We start from the raw sequence: 17,204 nt of genomic DNA, 5'->3' as shown, positions 1-17,204 counted from the left end.
AGCCTGCACTATAAATAAATTAAAAAAAATTACGTGATTTCCCCTGGTTTTTTAATAGCCAGTAACGCAAAACTGATAGCTGCGGGCTACAACCCTCAGCTGTCAGCTTTACTAAGGCTGGTTATCAAGAAAAGAAGGGTCTCCATGCCGTTTTTTAAAACTATTTAAATAAATAACTCAAAAAAAGATGTGAGGTCCCCCCCATTTTTAACAACCAGCCAAGCTAAAGCAGACAGCTGGGGGCTGGTAGACTTAGGCTGGTAAGAGGCCATGAATATTGCCCCCCCAAGCCTAAAAATGACAGCTCACAGCCACCCCAGAAAAGTCACATCTATTAGATGCGCCAATTCTTGCACTTTGCCTGGCTCTTCCCACTTGCCCTGTGGTGGTGGAAAGTGGGGTTAATATTTGTGGGGTTGATGTGACCTTTGTTTTGTCTATAAGATGACTATCCATTACTAATCCTATAGCTATATTGTTAATAAACACACAGCAAGAATAAAGTCCTTTATTTAAAATAAAAAATACACTTTTACTTTTTTTATTTAAAATGAGCAAACACAGTTATACTCACCAAATTTTAAAAAATGGCATGGAACTACTCTATTGTTGATAACCAGCCTTGCTAAAGCTGACAGCTGAGGGTTGCAGCCTACAGCTGTCAGTTTTGCCTGGCTGCTTTTTAATAATTCAGGGGAACCCACACCATTTAAAAAAATGTATTTATATATAGTGCAGGCATCAACCTGATGAATACTCCCATCAGCTGTCGCCTGCTCTAGCTGTTATCAGCGACAGCTTGTGTAGGCTGATCGGAGTAGTAGTCCCATGAGCTGACGACTGTGACGGAAGGTAAACTTTTCATCTCCTGTCATGGCTGTGGTCTCATGCTGTCATCTGACAGCGTGTGGGAGCCTCAACTCTCTGACCGGCAATAATGATCTGCCTATGACAGTGCGAGAAACACCCAGGGATCGGGGTGCCAAAACCGAACATTAACACGGATTTCCAGGTGAAGTTCGTGTTCAGAGTCTATGCTCGAACAGTAGGTGTTCGGTACAGACCACGAACTTTGCTGTTCGGGTTTGCTCATCACTACTGGTAATTAGAGTTGAGCAAATAAGTTTGGATTTGGTCACCGAATAGGAACTTGTCATGTTTGTGCCATATTGCCACCCTATTCATGCCGAATTTATGCTTGATGTTCAGTTCCGAACATATTAGTTCATTTCATTGACTCCAATTACGTTTGGCTGTGTTCGGCAAATGTTGCAAAAACAAAATTCTTTGCCGATCATAATCAGAAATTAATTTTGAAAAATTTACTCAACTCTAGTGGTAATCAGAATACCCAAGTTCTTTTCCTGTTTTGAAATCCCTAGTATATTTCAAAGTACATGCCACAATAGAATTACTACAGCCTAGGTGCATTGCTTTACATTTACCAACATTAACCCCGTACAGTTACATCAAATATCAGTACCTGACTTTGATGCGGTCTCAGGAACTGACCCTGTATCTTTCCTGGCAGATGATGGCTGCATTTTTCAGCAATGCCCATGGCTGTTAGCCTATTAAATGCCTTAGTCAGTCTGTTACAGCAGTATTTTCATCATACATCCTGGGGTGCACTGTTTTAAGCAGCCATCAGCAAGCCAAAGACCTATATGCCTATCATTTCTATACACTTGTGAAAGTCAGCCAAAATTGTGCTTTTTTTGCTATTTTGCCGCACTTAGAATTTTTTTCTCGCTTTCCTGTATATCCCATGTTAAAATTGATGGTGCATTCAAAAGTACAAGTACTCATCCCACAAATTAAAAACCCTATATCAAGTAAAAAAAAAGTTATGATGCTTGGAAGAAGAGGTGGAAAAAACAAAAGTACAAAAATGAAAAATCCCCCAGTCGGGAAGGGTTTACTCTTCATCAGCCATGTTTTTGCAAATTCTTTCCGTCATCAGTTATATTATTTTCTTTCCCTTCAACAACATCATTTACAAAGAGAATAAAAATAATTGGTGCTAAAACTGATCTATGTGGTTCCCACTTCTGACTTTACCCCAATTAGCGAGTGTATCATTTACAATGACTCTTTGTTTTCTGTCCCTTAAGCAGTTTTTTTCCTAAATGTATCTTTTAGTGGGCTGATGTTATCTGATTTTTTATACTTTTTGGCATTTATAGTTACATTAAATTAAAACTTTTTTATAGTTGTCAATTTGTTTCTTTGTGGCTAACTTTTTTAGCTAGATTTCACTTTTTTTACTTCTAACCCTGGAAATCTTTTTGTTTTCTTTATAAATTATTTTTATTGATTTTGAAAGGGAAGGACATTGAACTGTTTACAACATTCAAAACATTGGAAAGTACAGATTCCAGGACATTTCAAGAAATAGAGATATCTTGATGATGGCCAGGATCATATAATTTACAACAAAGTTAAAATGACATAAATAGAGATGTTCTGTGTCATAAAGACATGCTAGAGCTCTTTGGAATGTTTTAGTACCATGGGGACTTAAGTAGATCATTGGGTAATTTCTACCATATATGACAACAGTAATAGCTAAACAAGTAGGAAAACTGGAGCAGAAGGAGGGGGGCATGAAGATCTGTCTAGTAGTGCATCCTCTGTGTGTTAGAGGGAAATTCGTTTTACTGAGCATGTATATGTGGTTGTATACATACTAGTATATGTATGAGGATTAAAACAGTTTGAGCTGTTGACCACCTTGCTATGTTAACAAGCCAAGAGAAGAGAGATTCTTCAATAGCTAAGGTGTGATATGTCAAGGGAACTCTGGGGAGGTAATTGGGGATGGAGTTTTTAAGTAGGTCCACTGTGAGTTCTTTATACTGTGCATATTTGGCTGATACTAGGAATGGAAATACATACTAAACAGCTCTACAAAAGAATGACTGCTATAGGAAAGATCGAAATAAGTGTGTAACAAATCCAAACAGAAAGTGGGACTCTATAGTTAGGCAGTCAGACAGGATCTTCGAGTGAGACCATGAATGCTGAAAGTCCGGTGCCTTAAAGTGGTGTTTGCAGAAATTCTGAAAGTGCCACAAGCATCACTCGAAAGACAGAGAGATCTTCCACCCCAAAATTGATTTACGGCAAATACATTTGCACAAATCTCAATACTGGAAAGCTTCTGAAGAGAATCTGACACAGAACCCCCCCATAGAGAAGTTTATAAGTTTATTAGGCTCTGCCTTCCTGATTTCTCGATAAACATCTCTGAAAAATAGCTATATATACACAGTAGGAAGTCACTGATCTCTTCTTTCGGACCCAGTTATCACTGATTGTAGGGATGGAGCAGGAGTTGCTTGACAATAGGAGACCCAGCCACCTCCGCTATGCAGGTAGGAGGTTGAATTTCCATTGTAACTGGGGCTAACATACCAGCCCTAATTACACTATTCTACAGCCAAATTGGTTCAGAGATTAAAACAGTTGAACGTAACTAATTTTGTGGTGCTGAAAATGAATATGATGCTTTAATTTGCTGGGTGGCTCTAATTTTTAAGATCCAAAGGAATTTGTAATTACTTATGACTAGAGTTGAGCGATACCGTCCGATACTTCAAAGTATCGGATCGGAATGGATCGGCCGATCTTTAAAAAAAGTATCGGTATCGCCGATTCCGATACCGGAAGTCCCATTCAAGTCTATGGGACTTCCGGTATCGGAATAAGAAAAACCCTGTTTTTGCCTTGTACAGCCTCTCTGGGGTCTGTACGGGCCTTTCGGGGGGCTGTGCCGGCCTGCCAGGGGGTCTGTGCAGGCTCCGGTGGTCTGTGCCGGCCTGCCGGGGGGCTGTGCCGGCCTGCCGGTGGTCTGTGCAGGCTCCGGTGGGCTGTGCCGGCCTGCCGGGGGGCTGTGCCGGCCTGCCGGTGGTCTGTGCAGGCTCCGGGGGGCTGTGCCGGCCTGCCGGGGGGCTGTGCCGGCCTGCCGGTGGTCTGTGCAGGCTTCGGGGGTCTGTGCAGGCATCGTCCGATGGGACTACAAGTCCCATCGGGCGATGCCTGCTACCATGACAGTGATTGACACATTAGCCAATGATGGGACAGTAGTAGTCCCATCATCCGGCTAATGTGTTAAATGTTAAAAAAAAAAAAAAAAATACTACATACATACTACATACATACTACATGCATGCTACATACATACTACATGCTACATACATACTACATGCATGCTACATACATACTACATGCATGCTACATACATACTACATGCTACATACATACCACATACATACTACATACATACTACATACATACTACATGCTACATACATACTACATATATACTACATGCATGCTACATACATACTACATGCTACATACATACTACATACATACTACATACATGCTACATGCTACATACATACTACATATATACTACATGCATGCTACATACATACTACATGCTACATACATACCACATACATACTACATACATGCTACATGCTACATACATACTACATATATACTACATGCATGCTACATACATACTGCATGCTACATGCATGCTACATACATACTACATACATACTACATGCATGCTACATACATACTACATACATACATACTACATGCATGCTACATACATACTACATGCATGCTACATGCATGCTACATACATACTACATGCTACATACATACCACATATATACTACATACATACAATACATTCATACAATACATACATAGACATACAGTACATATAACATAGAGTAACATACTTACCAATACTTGTCACATTGTTCCCCGAAGCCATTGTCTTTTCCGGAATAAATATTAACATAACAAACCACAAAAATACTCACCCACAATCCGAAGCAGTCCACGAGTGTGTCCCACGACGATCTTGGGTAGAGAACTGCAGCATCAGATGATGCTGCCGTTCTCTACGGGCTGCAGGAATCCAATGACGGAAGGTAGGTATCCTTCCGCACTGTATTCCTCCGCCACTTAAAAAAAAAAAAAGTCCCTAGTCTCACTTTATGCCATTGCTGTGTGGGAATTTCCCACGCAGCAATGGCATAAAGTGAGACTAGGGACTTTTTTATCTAAGTGGTGAAAAACATTTCCAAACTTTGTTAAAAAAAAAAATTGCGTCATTTTCCGATACCCATAGCGTCTTAATTTTTCGTGTTCTCGGGTTAGGCGAGGGCTTATTTTTTGTGTGCCGAGCTGACATTTTTAATGATACCATTTTGGTACAGATATGATCGTTTGATCACCTGTTATTACATTTTAATGCAATGTTGCAGCGACCAAAAAAGCGTAATTCTGGCGTTTTTACTTTTTTTCTTGCTACGCCGTTTAGCGATAAGATTAATCCTTTTTTTATTGATAGATCTGGTGACGATATCAAATATGTGTATGTTTGATTTTTTTTATTGTTTTATTTTGAATGGGGCGAAAGGGGGTGATTTGAACTTTTATATTTTTTTACATTTTTAAAAACTTTTTTTATTTTTAAAAACATGCTTCAATAGTCTTCATTGGAGACCAGAAGCTGCCACAGCCCGACTGGCTCTATTACGTAGAGGCGATGATCAGATCGCCTCTATATAGCAGAATTACTCACTTGCTATGCACGCCGACCACTGGGTTCACAGCAAGCTGGCACTGACAACCATAGAGGAGACCTATGGGTGTCATGCCAATGAATCGGTGACACGCAATCACAAGACGGGGGTCACCGTTGGGCGGATTTCCGTTCCGATGGCTGGAAGCTCGAGTTAAATGCCACTGTCAGCGTTTGACAACTGCATTTAACTATTTAAAAGCTGCGGGTGGATCGCAATTCCACCCCCGACTATTGTGGGCACATGTCAGCTGTTCAAAACAGCTGACATGTTCCAGGAAAGATGTAGGCTCAGCATCGGAGCCCACATCAAAGTTAGGGAGTCCGACGTTCGCATAAATTTACGTCCAACGTCGGAAATGGGTTAATTATATGTAGCAGTAAAAGGAAATCTCTTTGATATCATAGAAACAAGATCCAAATAAAAATTTTCATTGTCAGATTTGAATTCAGGAGATGAATATAATTAAGTAATGGCTCATTTCATAACTGAACCTGACAACTTTTGAAAATATGTAGAACAATTTTACAGGAGAAATCAGCAATAAAAAGAATGTATTAATTTGAAAAAATGCCATCTTTAAAGGTATTTTAAGACTTTATGGAGGGTACAATGTGTGAAATAAAAGAAGAAAAAAATAAGCAAAAAAAGTCAGAAAATAAAGCCTAAAGTTACAATAAAGACACTGAAAATTGCAAGTGTGAATCACTTTTTCTAGCCTTGCCACTCTCAAAAAAAGTGTCCAATATTTAAAAATAATTTCTTCTGAAAAGGGGACTCAATATAAAATGTTTTTTTAAGCAATTTTTAGTTGTCTTAAAATAAAATATATATGGAAAAATAGATACTTATTTCTTATTTTTATTCACATTTTCCACAATATTAGCAAAAAAGTGATATAACAATGACAAAAAGGTTGTCACATGTTTTGTGAAAAGATAATGCAAAAATTGTTTAAGATCTGAATAAGAACATTATTTAGAGTTGTTTAAATGTATGTACGAAAAAAAAAACATTTGCCTGATCAGCAGTAGGACACAAATGGCCTGTTCTGAAGCGGGTTAATAATTACAAGCATCCTGTAGTAAGTTTATGCCGTTTATGAACAAAAAAGTCACAGTTATCACAGGCCACAAAAATCTGATTTATTTAGAATCAGCCACAAGATTAAAGTCTGGACTATCTATATGTGATTTGATCATTTCTAGATTTGATGTTATGGTGACATTAACACCTGTTACTGAAAAAAAACTAAAAGCAGACAAGCTTTCTCATAGTTTCTGGCTGTCATTGACTAAGGACTTTGAAAAGTTTCCTAATTTTGCTGGCGGAATAGTTATGTCCACAGTTTCTGTAGATCTGGCTGAAGAAATCAGTAGCTCTCAAAATTTATCTCAAGATTACACTTTTAAAAAATATTTGTTCCTTTTCAGTTTCACCTGTCAGACCTATAATTCCATATTCACACTGTTATAAGGGTATGTTCACACTGGGCGTTTTTGCTGTGGTTTTTTATGCTAATTTTCAGCTGCTTTTTACAGTACCAGCAAAGCCTATGAGATTTCAGAAATCTCATGCATACACATTGGTTTTTTGTGTCATCAGGATTTTGTGCTTTGCTGCTTTTTTTGGACAAAGAGCATGTCAATTCTTTCAGTGTTTTTCACCCATTGGCTTGAATGGGTTTTGAAAAAATGGGGGCACTGCACAAAGAGACACAAGTTAGCCCAAAAAACGCACCAAAAAGCCGCAACAAATCCACAACAAAAACGCACCAAAACCTGCATTTTTGCCACAGCTTCTTTCCTGCCAAGAAATCAGGTTTTGCCGTAGAAAAAAGAGCAGCAAAAACCCCCTGTGTGTCCTTACCCTAAATAACACACTTTGACTTGTTGCTACTTTCAGTCCATGGCTAGAGACTATAGGGAATATGTGCAGCTTTGTGGAATCTGTGCAGTCTCTGGACCCATCTCTCCATAGACTTTCATTCCAGTCTGGCATCCTCTGATGGGAAAAAAATCATTTGGACAGTGGTGGGAAAGTTTGATAGGCAGTATCACTATGTTTATCTGTCATAATTTCCTACTTCCCCATTGTTATACAAACCAACATATGACAAAAAGAATGTAAAAAAAGTCTCATAAAATATAAAATTTTATTTACATATAGTTACAACAAGAATTTTAAATCCAGAAACATAGAGTGGTACCGGTACACATGTATAAGGTATACAGTGTAAATTTTTGAAACAACTTTGAGCAGGTAAACGACCTTACTATAAATACCCCAAGTCAGGAAGCAGTGCTATGACTAATATTACATGATTTAGTGAAAAAGATAAGATAAGTAAATACAACAAGATGTTATGTTAAGGGCGGTACGGTGGCTCAGTGGTTAGCAATGCAGCCTTGCAGCGCTGATGTCCTGGGTTTAAATCCCACCAAGGTGTGTGCATGTGTCCTGGTCCTCAAGCCCCAACACACTTTTCACTGAAAGGCTTTGTCAGGCATCATGCTGGCAAACTTGAGCTCTGATTGGCAGAAAGATTGTTACTGCTTGTCGGAAACCTGTGGTTTACTGGACATGAAGCATGTGAGCCAGTAGCTGTGACCAGCGGTAGAAAGGTTACTGATGGTCGGATGATGAGGAGAGTTCTACTCTCATCAACATATGCCTGCTGTCGCGGAGAGCAGGTGAGGCTGATGAGAGAATTCATCAGACGGTTTATGTGCAATAAATATATTTTATAGAAAAAATAACCATTTTTGATAACCAGCGCAGGCAAAACAGCTGCCGGCTGCAACCCCCAGTTTTCAGTGTTATCATGGCGTTATCAAGAATAGTGGAGTCCTATGCACATTTATACAGTAAGATTATCTCAACACAGTTTTTTAATTTAAAAAACGGCGGTCACGGCTTCTGGTTCACTTACTGTCATCTGACAGTGTGGGAATTAAAGTTAATAATTGGTCTGCGCTCAAAATAAGATGGAGGTGCTGGAGGAGTGAGTTGTGGTCCCGGTGTATTGTAAGAAATGTCCTCTGCACTCTCAAAGTCAATATATTCAAGATTGAAGAGATTAGCAACAAAATAAGGATGAGGTTTTGACCTGTCCAGGGTCTTTGTCACAAGGTCACAGCATATCTGAATCACTGAAATACAGCATATGGAATCAAAAGCTTGTTATATAGAGGGATAACTTAGAAGAGTCCATCCGTCTGTGGAAAAGAAGAGAATAACTTAAGCACATCCCACTGCAATGGCACAGGATGTGCCTGCGTTACTCTTTTCTTTTTCTCCAGATGGATGGACTCTTCTAAGTTATCCCTATAAAAACTCATGATTACATATGCTGAATTTCAGTGATTCAGATATACTGTGACCTTGTGATAAAGACCCGGGATGGGTTGAAACATCTTCCTTATTTTAACGCTAATCTGTTTTAAACTGGTTCATGCTTTTTTATGTATATCAATCAGTAAAATATCAACTTTGAGAGTGTGGTGGATATTACTTTCTATCTGACAGTGCGGGAACCACAGCACTCTGACCAGCGGTATTGATCTTACCACCGATCAGACCTGCCGGTGTTTCTTGCGCTGTCATACAGATGACAGCGTGGGAAACATCCGATGTTCAGGGTGCCGAACCCGAATAGTAAAACAGATTTCCTGGAGAAATCCATGTTTGGGGTCCATGTATGGACACTATGTGTTTGGTACAAACCTTGAACTTTACTGCTTGGGTGCACCTATCACTTCTCGTGACGCCTTTGGTATGTGAGATTGTAAGTACATGGTATGAAATGATTTTACTCAACAGTCAGCCTTTTGTTTTTGTTTTATTGTACATAATTATAATTCTTATTCTATCATATTGTTTTCCTTTTATTCTTGGACAGGTTGTTACTATAGAGCAGGGGTGGGTAACCTCATGCCCGCAGGCCATTTATGGCTCTCGATTACTTTTTCTCCAGCCCCCCGACAGATTCACAGGGACAGCAGTGCTTGGGCCGGCAGCTTGTTTTGCCTGCCACCAGCCTTTCAATTACTTCTCGGTCTGTGAGCACACACACACACCACAGTATTCACTACTGAACGCTGAGACATGTGCAGTGAACGATTACATCCTGACACCAGTGGCAGTGTCAGGACGCACTTTGTGGGCGGAGATAATGCAATTTGTATAGCCCCTGAAGGGTGGTATGAATATCCAAATGGTGGCCCTTAGCAGAAAAAAGCCCTTGCTGTAGATTATATATTCAAACAGATTTTGTAATATATATTTAGACACTCCTCGCTTAGTTACGGTAACCCCATTTACTAGGACTTTTGTCTTAGCTGAATTTTGCTTTTAGAAATTTTTCAGATAATTTTTTTCTTTCTCTTTGTGATGTTTTATTGAGTATTATCTTGAAACTTACCATATTATGGTCACTGATGCCCAACTGTACACTAACCTGCTAATTTTGAATCTTGTCTATTTAAAAGGACTACATCTAGCAAATTATCTCCTCTGCTAGGTTAAGTTACCAAGAGATAATTATCCTTATTTGTGTAGAAAAATGTATGGCTTTTAATAATGTTGGACTGGGGTGCTGTCACGACACAGCACCTGGGACCAGGGGCTCCTTTTCTGGCCCTAACACTAGAGAGTGCCCTAGCTTACCTTGTTCCTCGGGATAATTCAGATGGCGAAAACACCGGAACCTCCGCCCTTGCCCTATCTCCTAAATTAACCCTCGGTCTGTTCTTCTCCACCCAGGGAGAAGGGGGCGCTACAATACACCACAGTACACAAACCCGACAAACAGCAGGACAAAGACAAGGGGAAACTAAAAACCAGATTTATATCAGGTTTTTGTTTGGTTGCAGTCACACATTAAAAGACGCTTTTTATTGCAAAAAAAAGTTTTTACATCACCACTAGTGATGAGCAAGTATACTCGTTGCTCGGGTCTGCCCGAGCATGCTTGGGTGGTCCCCGGACATTTTGGCATGCTCAGAGATTTAGTTTTCGTCACCTCAGCTACATGATTTACGACTGCAAAACAGGCTGAATACATGTGTGGAATGCCTGTTTGTTAGGGAATTTCCACATGTATTCAGCCTGTCTACAAGTCGCAAATCATGCAGCTGAGATGAGGAAAACTAAATCTCTGAGCAGGCCAAAATACTCGGTGATCACCCGAGCAACGCTGCTACTCGCCCATCACTATTCATCACATTATGAAAGCTATATTTTTTCCATATTTTGGTCCACAGAGTCATGTGAGGTCTTGCTTTTTGCTGGACAAGCTGATATTTTATTGGTACCATTTTTGGGTGCATGACATTTTTTGATCGCTTTCTATTCTGATTTTTGTGAGGCAGGCGAACAAAAACTAGCAATTCAGGAATTTCTTTTTGAGGGGTTTATGCCATTCCGTGTTTGGTTAAATTGATAAGGCAGTTTTATTTTTCGAGTCAGTATTATTACAGCAATACCTCATTTATATCTTTTTTTATGTTTTCGTGCTTTTATACAATAAAAACTTTTATAGAAAACAATTATATTTTTGCATCACTTTATTGTGAGAACTATAACTATTTTATTTTTCCGCTGATGGAGCTGTGTGATGAAACCAGCTCCACCTGGCACCTGGCAGGGATCAGCTGACACCTGGCAGGGATCGCCCGCACACCCCCGTGTGCACGGGTGATCGCAATGACGTAATATTCTGTCCCTGGTCAAATAGGCCCAGGACACAGGGACGGACTATTATGTTCGATGTCAGAAAGGGGTTAACTCCATAAATTCTTACAGCTCCTTCACCCTAATTTTGAAGGACCTTCCATCTCTGTTTGACTTGGTCATCGGTAATGATGTTTAGTTTACCATGACGTTGTCTTCCCAGCCACACAGAGCAGTCTATTTACTCAATTCACAATATGTTGAATCCAAGCAACTGGAAGACAACAAACTTTTCAAGGTCTCAGCAGAAGATGACCATGTCTGTCTGGCTGATTATAATCCCTTAACACCAACATCTGTATCGCTTCTTTCCTATTTCCATCCTTCCTACAGTAGTCATTATCCAGGTTGCTAGGAACAATGCCTCTCTACAGTTAAAGATTGTGAAGATTCATAGAGCACACTATGCCTTAACCAGAACATCTCATGAAATATTACCTGTCATTACAGTTTTCACATATGTGCCCAAACTCTCTACTCAAATGAATGCATCTCTATACAGTAAAGGCCCCGTCACACTAAGCGAGATCGCTAGCGAAATCGCTTAAGCGCCACCGATTTTGTGACGCAGCAGCGATATTGCTAGCGATATTGCTAAGTGTGATACTTACCTCCGACCGGCTCCCCCGCTGGTTATCGCTGATCGCGCGAGAACGTCCTGGGCAGTTTCTCGTCGGCCACTTCCTGCTGGGCTTCCTGCGAGCGATGCGTGGACGCGGGCGGGAGGACATCTTCATCGCCGCGTCTGACAGGTAAGTAACGACCGCCGACCGCTGCTGCATCGCTGGTGAGATCTGCCTGTGTGGCAGCTCACTAGCGACCATTTAGTGATGCACCAGCGATCCTGACCGGGTCGTATCGTGGTCGGGATCGCTGGTGCATCGCTAAATGTGACGGTACCATAAGTCTTTTTATACAACCTAATCTAATTTGACCCCTACTAAGTTGCTTACTGAAAATACATAAATCTCTGATTAATTTGCCTGGCGGGCCAATAATCTCAGTAAAAAAGCTCTTTGTATTCACTTATATTGTAGCTCATTGATTTCTAAACACAAAGGCAAAAGGGACACAATAGATTATGAAAGATTGAAGAGAATGAAACCTTTTACTAAACAGGAAGTTGTCCAGCCTTTATTTCATGTAAGATGAAGATAGATGTGATGTCTTTATACCTTTTTCTATCTGCATTGTATCATATATTTTTTTTGTCAAAGACATAGACACTCATTAACCTTTGTTCGTTCTTTTGATTACTTGATAATATATCACTTCTATCAATGAGTTCACCAATAATATTGAGCTGTTTTTTAATGTACGTGTTTATTTATACTGATCATTTTTTCACAGGAACTAACATTTTTCAGTGTTTTCTGGAAATGTAATTAACCAAGCCAATTTTGACCTTAATGAACAAGCCAATTTTTGCAATTTTGACCACTGTCAGGTAATAACTCTGGAACACTTCAACAGATTTCACTGATTCTGAGATTGTTTTTTCATGATATATTGTACTTCATGTTAGTGGTAAAATTTCTTCAATATGACTAGCGCTTATGAAAAGGAAATTTGTCCAAAATTTTAAAAATGTTGCAATTTTCAAATGTTTCATTTTTGTGCCATTAAATTGCAGAGTCGTGTCACTCAAAATAGCAAACAAATAACATTTAACACATGTCAAATTTACATCAGCACAATTTTGGAAACATAATTTTTCTTTTATTAGGACGTTATAAGGGTTAAAAGTTGATCGGCTATTTCTCATGTTTCCAACAAAATTTACAAAACCATTTTTTTAGGGACCACCTCACATTTGAAGTGACTTTGGGGGGTCATTATGACAGAAAAAAAAACAAAAGTGACTCCATTCTAAAAACTGCACCCTTCAAGGTCCGCAAAACCGCATTGAAGAAGTTTATTAACTCTTCATGTGCTTCACGAGAACTAAAGCAAAGTGGAAAGTAAAAGTTAACATTTGACTTTTTTCACAAAAAATTTACTTTAGACCCAAACTTTTTTATTTTCACAAGGGTATCAGGAGAAAATGGACCAAGAAACAGACTTGATAAACGAGGAGGGGGTGTCGCATTGTATGTTCGAAACGCGTATATCTGCACAGAGATTGAAGCTTCAGAGACTGGGAGTTCTGTGGAAACTGTTTGGGTAAGAATACAAGGACAGAACAATGGAAAGGACACCATTGTAGGCATTTACTACAGGCCGCCTGTGCAAGCCGAAGATATAGATGAACTCTTTATGCATCAGATGGCCAAGTTCTCCAAAAAATATGACATAGTTGTCATGGGAGATTTCAACTATCCAGACATTTGTTGGGAATCTCTCTCAGGCAAAACTAACAGGTCAAGGAAATTCTTATCCTCTCTTGCTGACAACTTTATCTTCCAAAAGGTAGGGGAGAAAACAAGGGGAACTGCTACCTTGGATCTAATCCTTATAAACAGGGAGGAAATGGTTGAGGAGGTAAAAGTGGCTGGGACCCTAGGAGGTAGCGACCATGCTATTTTAGAATTTTGGATAACTAGAGGTGGAAGACCTGTGAAGACTCAGACGTCAAGGTTAGATTTCAGAAAGGCAGATTTTAAGGGATTCAGAAAGAGAATTGGAGGGATCCAATGGCTGGATATCCTTAAAGACAAAAATGTCCAGGAAGGATGGGAAATCTTGAAAAATGAAATTCTCAAAGCACAGTTGTTAACAATTCCGAAAAGAGGGAAGAATAGGAAGCATTTAAGGAAACCAGGATGGATGAACACAGAACTTAAGCACATGCTAAAAAGGAAGAAAAAAATGTTTATAAAATGGAAAGAGGGAGGCATATCTAAAGAAGAATATAATGCTGTCTGCAGAACCTGCAGGGCACAAATCAGATTAGCTAAAGCTGAAAATGAACTGAGGCTTGCAAGAGATGTCAAAAGCAATAATAAAGGATTTTGGGGATATGTCAAAAGTAAAAGAAAAGTCAAAGATGCTATAGGATTTTTACAGGATGAAAATGATGAAATGGTAAGACAGGATGTTGAGAAGGCTGAACTTTTAAATTCCTATTTTGCATCTGTTTTCTCTCAGAAAGGAAATGCAACATCAACTGTTATTCACTGTCCTATTAAGGGAATAGAAGAATCCAGGATATCTATAAACAGAAAGATAGTGAGGAAACACTTAGCTAACCTAAATGAATTCAAGTCTCCAGGTCCAGATGAATTACACCCCAGAGTACTGAAGGAGATAGCAGAAGAAATTTTTGAACCCCTCTCCATAATCTTTGAAAATTCTTGGAGAACAGGAGAAGTGCCAGAAGACTGGAGAAGAGCAAATGTTGTTCCTATCTTCAAAAAGGGGAAGAAGGTGGACCCAGGCAACTATAGGCCGGTGAGTCTGACTTCTATACCAGGAAAGATCTTTGAACAAATTATTAAACAACATGTATGTCAATACCTGGATAAGAATGAAGTGATTAAACAGAGTCAGCATGGGTTTCTAACTAATAAGTCATGTCAGACTAACTTAATTTCCTTCTATGACGGTATCACTGATTGGGTGGATCAAGGAAATGCTGTAGATATAGTATATCTTGACTTCAGCAAAGCATTTGACAAAGTCTCTCATACAATCCTTATTGAAAAAATGACTAAGTATGGAATGGACAAGGCAACTGTTAGGTGGATTCATAACTGGCTTAGTGATCGGACCCAAAGAGTGGTCGTAAATGGCTGCACATCCAGTTGGAAGAATGTCTCAAGTGGGGTACCACAGGGCTCTGTCCTGGGCCCTGTATTGTTCAACATCTTTATCAACGATTTAGATGAAGGAATTGAGGGTAAACTGATTAAATTTGCTGATGACACAAAGCTAGGAGGGATAGCTAATACTAGAGAAGAGAGAGAGAGGATTCAAAAAGATTTAAATAAACTGGAGAAGTGGGCAGCAACTAACAGAATGGTTTTTAACAGGGAGAAATGCAAAGTACTACATCTGGGCAATAAAAATGAAAAAAGCATATATAGAATGGGAGGAATAGGGCTAAGTGACAGCACATGTGAAAAAGACTTGGGTATACTAATAGATCACAGACTGAATATGAGTCAACAGTGTGATGCAGCAGCAAAAAAGGCAAATGCAATTCTAGGATGTATTAACAGAAGCATACAGTCTAGATCACGTGAAGTCATTATTTCCCTCTACTCCTCTTTGGTCAGACCTCATCTGGAATATTGTGTCCAGTTTTGGGCACCACATTTTAAAAAAGACATCAACAAACTGGAGCAAGTTCAGAAAAGAGCGACCAGAATGGTGACCGGTCTGCAAACCCTGTCTTATGAGGAAAGGTTGCAGGATTTGGGAATGTTTAGTTTGCAAAAGAGAAGACTGAGAGGAGACTTAATAGCTGTCTACAAATATCTAAAGGGCTGTCACATTGTAGAAGGATCAACTTTATTCTCATTTGCACAAGGAAAGACTAGAAGCAATGGGATGAAACTGAATGGGAAGAGACACAGATTAGATATTAGAAAAAACTTTTTGACAGTTAGAGTGATCAATGAGTGGAACAGGCTGCCACGAGAAGTGGTGAGTTCTCCTTCAATGGAAGTCTTCAAACAGAGGCTGGACAGACATCTGACTGGGATGATTTAGCGAATCCTGCTTTGAGCAGGGGGTTGGACCAGATGGCCCAGGAGGTCCCTTCCAACTCTACGATTCTATGATTCTATGATCTATGATTCTATGACCACAAAATTTGTTGTGCAATTTCTCCTGAGTACGCCGATACCCCGTATGTGGGGGAAAGCCTCTGTTTAGGTGCAAGTCAGGGCTCAGAAAGGAGGGAGTACCGTTTGACTCTTTGAACGCAAAATTGTTTGGAATCGATGGCGGGCACCATGTTGCCTTTGAAGACCCCCTGATGTGCTTAAACAGTGAAAAAAAACCAATTCTAACTCCAACTCTAACACAACCCTAACCTCAACACACCCCTAACCCTAATCCCAACCCTAACAACAACCATAACACCAACCCCAATTCTGACCCCAACACAACCCTAACCCCATCCCTAACCCCAACCCTTACCCTAGCTCCAACCTAACCCTAACCTCACCCCAACCCTAACTGCAAAGAATGGACAAAATACATTCTTTTTATTTTATTATTTTTATCTAACTATAGGGGTGACAAAGCAAGGTTTGATTTACAATTTTGTTTATTTTGATCACTGTGATAGGGTCTTATCACAGTGATCAAAATGAACCAATGGGAAAAATCTCCTATTGTTGCTGGGTACCTTGCTGGCAGATCTCGGCCGGCGCCAACTCGAATCATGTTCTCCGGGGTCTAAGCTACCCCTGGTAGCCAATACTCTGGATATTTTCCAACGCTGAGGGGCGCTATACACTTATTTCTCAGCGCCGTTAAAAAGCAGCACTGAGGATTAAGTACCCTTAACTGCCGCAGTTAAAAGGCATATCGGCGGTCGTTAAGGGGTTAAAAACCTACTGGAGATAAAAATGGGGTTGTGAAATATATGAAAAGAGGTGTTTTCCAAACAGAAGAAAATATATTTTCAAAACTTCTTGGAATGAAGTTCAACTTTTCAGATTCACCATTGCTTGAGATACAATTTTCTGTGTATACTTCTTAGTGTAGTGATGACGTCTTGACACAGGGACATGTGGTTACTGCAGTCAGTCATAGGCTGTTACAGCTCACAGTGATTTATGTTATTTCAATCTATTAAAAATAAACAAAGCAAAAATGAAGGAAAAAAATCCTACCCACCAGATGTTCCCTTGTATACGTACAGGAATCGAGATGAGACAAGGACTGTAGATAAATCACACTATCA

The 17,204-nt window shown here is 39.7% G+C and overlaps 1 protein-coding gene across 1 annotated transcript in view; it reads left to right on the top strand.

Annotated features, from left to right (window-relative positions):
• GABBR2 (gamma-aminobutyric acid type B receptor subunit 2) overlaps positions 1-17,204 on the top strand; it is a 1,198,492-nt gene that overhangs the window by 205,407 nt on the left and 975,881 nt on the right. The gene's annotated exons all lie outside the window — the stretch shown is intronic.

Source organism: Dendrobates tinctorius, unplaced genomic scaffold (assembly GCF_039654945.1).
Source record: "Dendrobates tinctorius isolate UK_male_01 unplaced genomic scaffold, ASM3965494v1 ptg000102l, whole genome shotgun sequence".
Taxonomy (NCBI): Eukaryota; Metazoa; Chordata; class Amphibia; order Anura; family Dendrobatidae; genus Dendrobates; species Dendrobates tinctorius.
The sequence above is the reverse complement of the archived record's forward strand: the minus strand, read 5'-3'. Positions and strand labels throughout refer to the sequence as shown.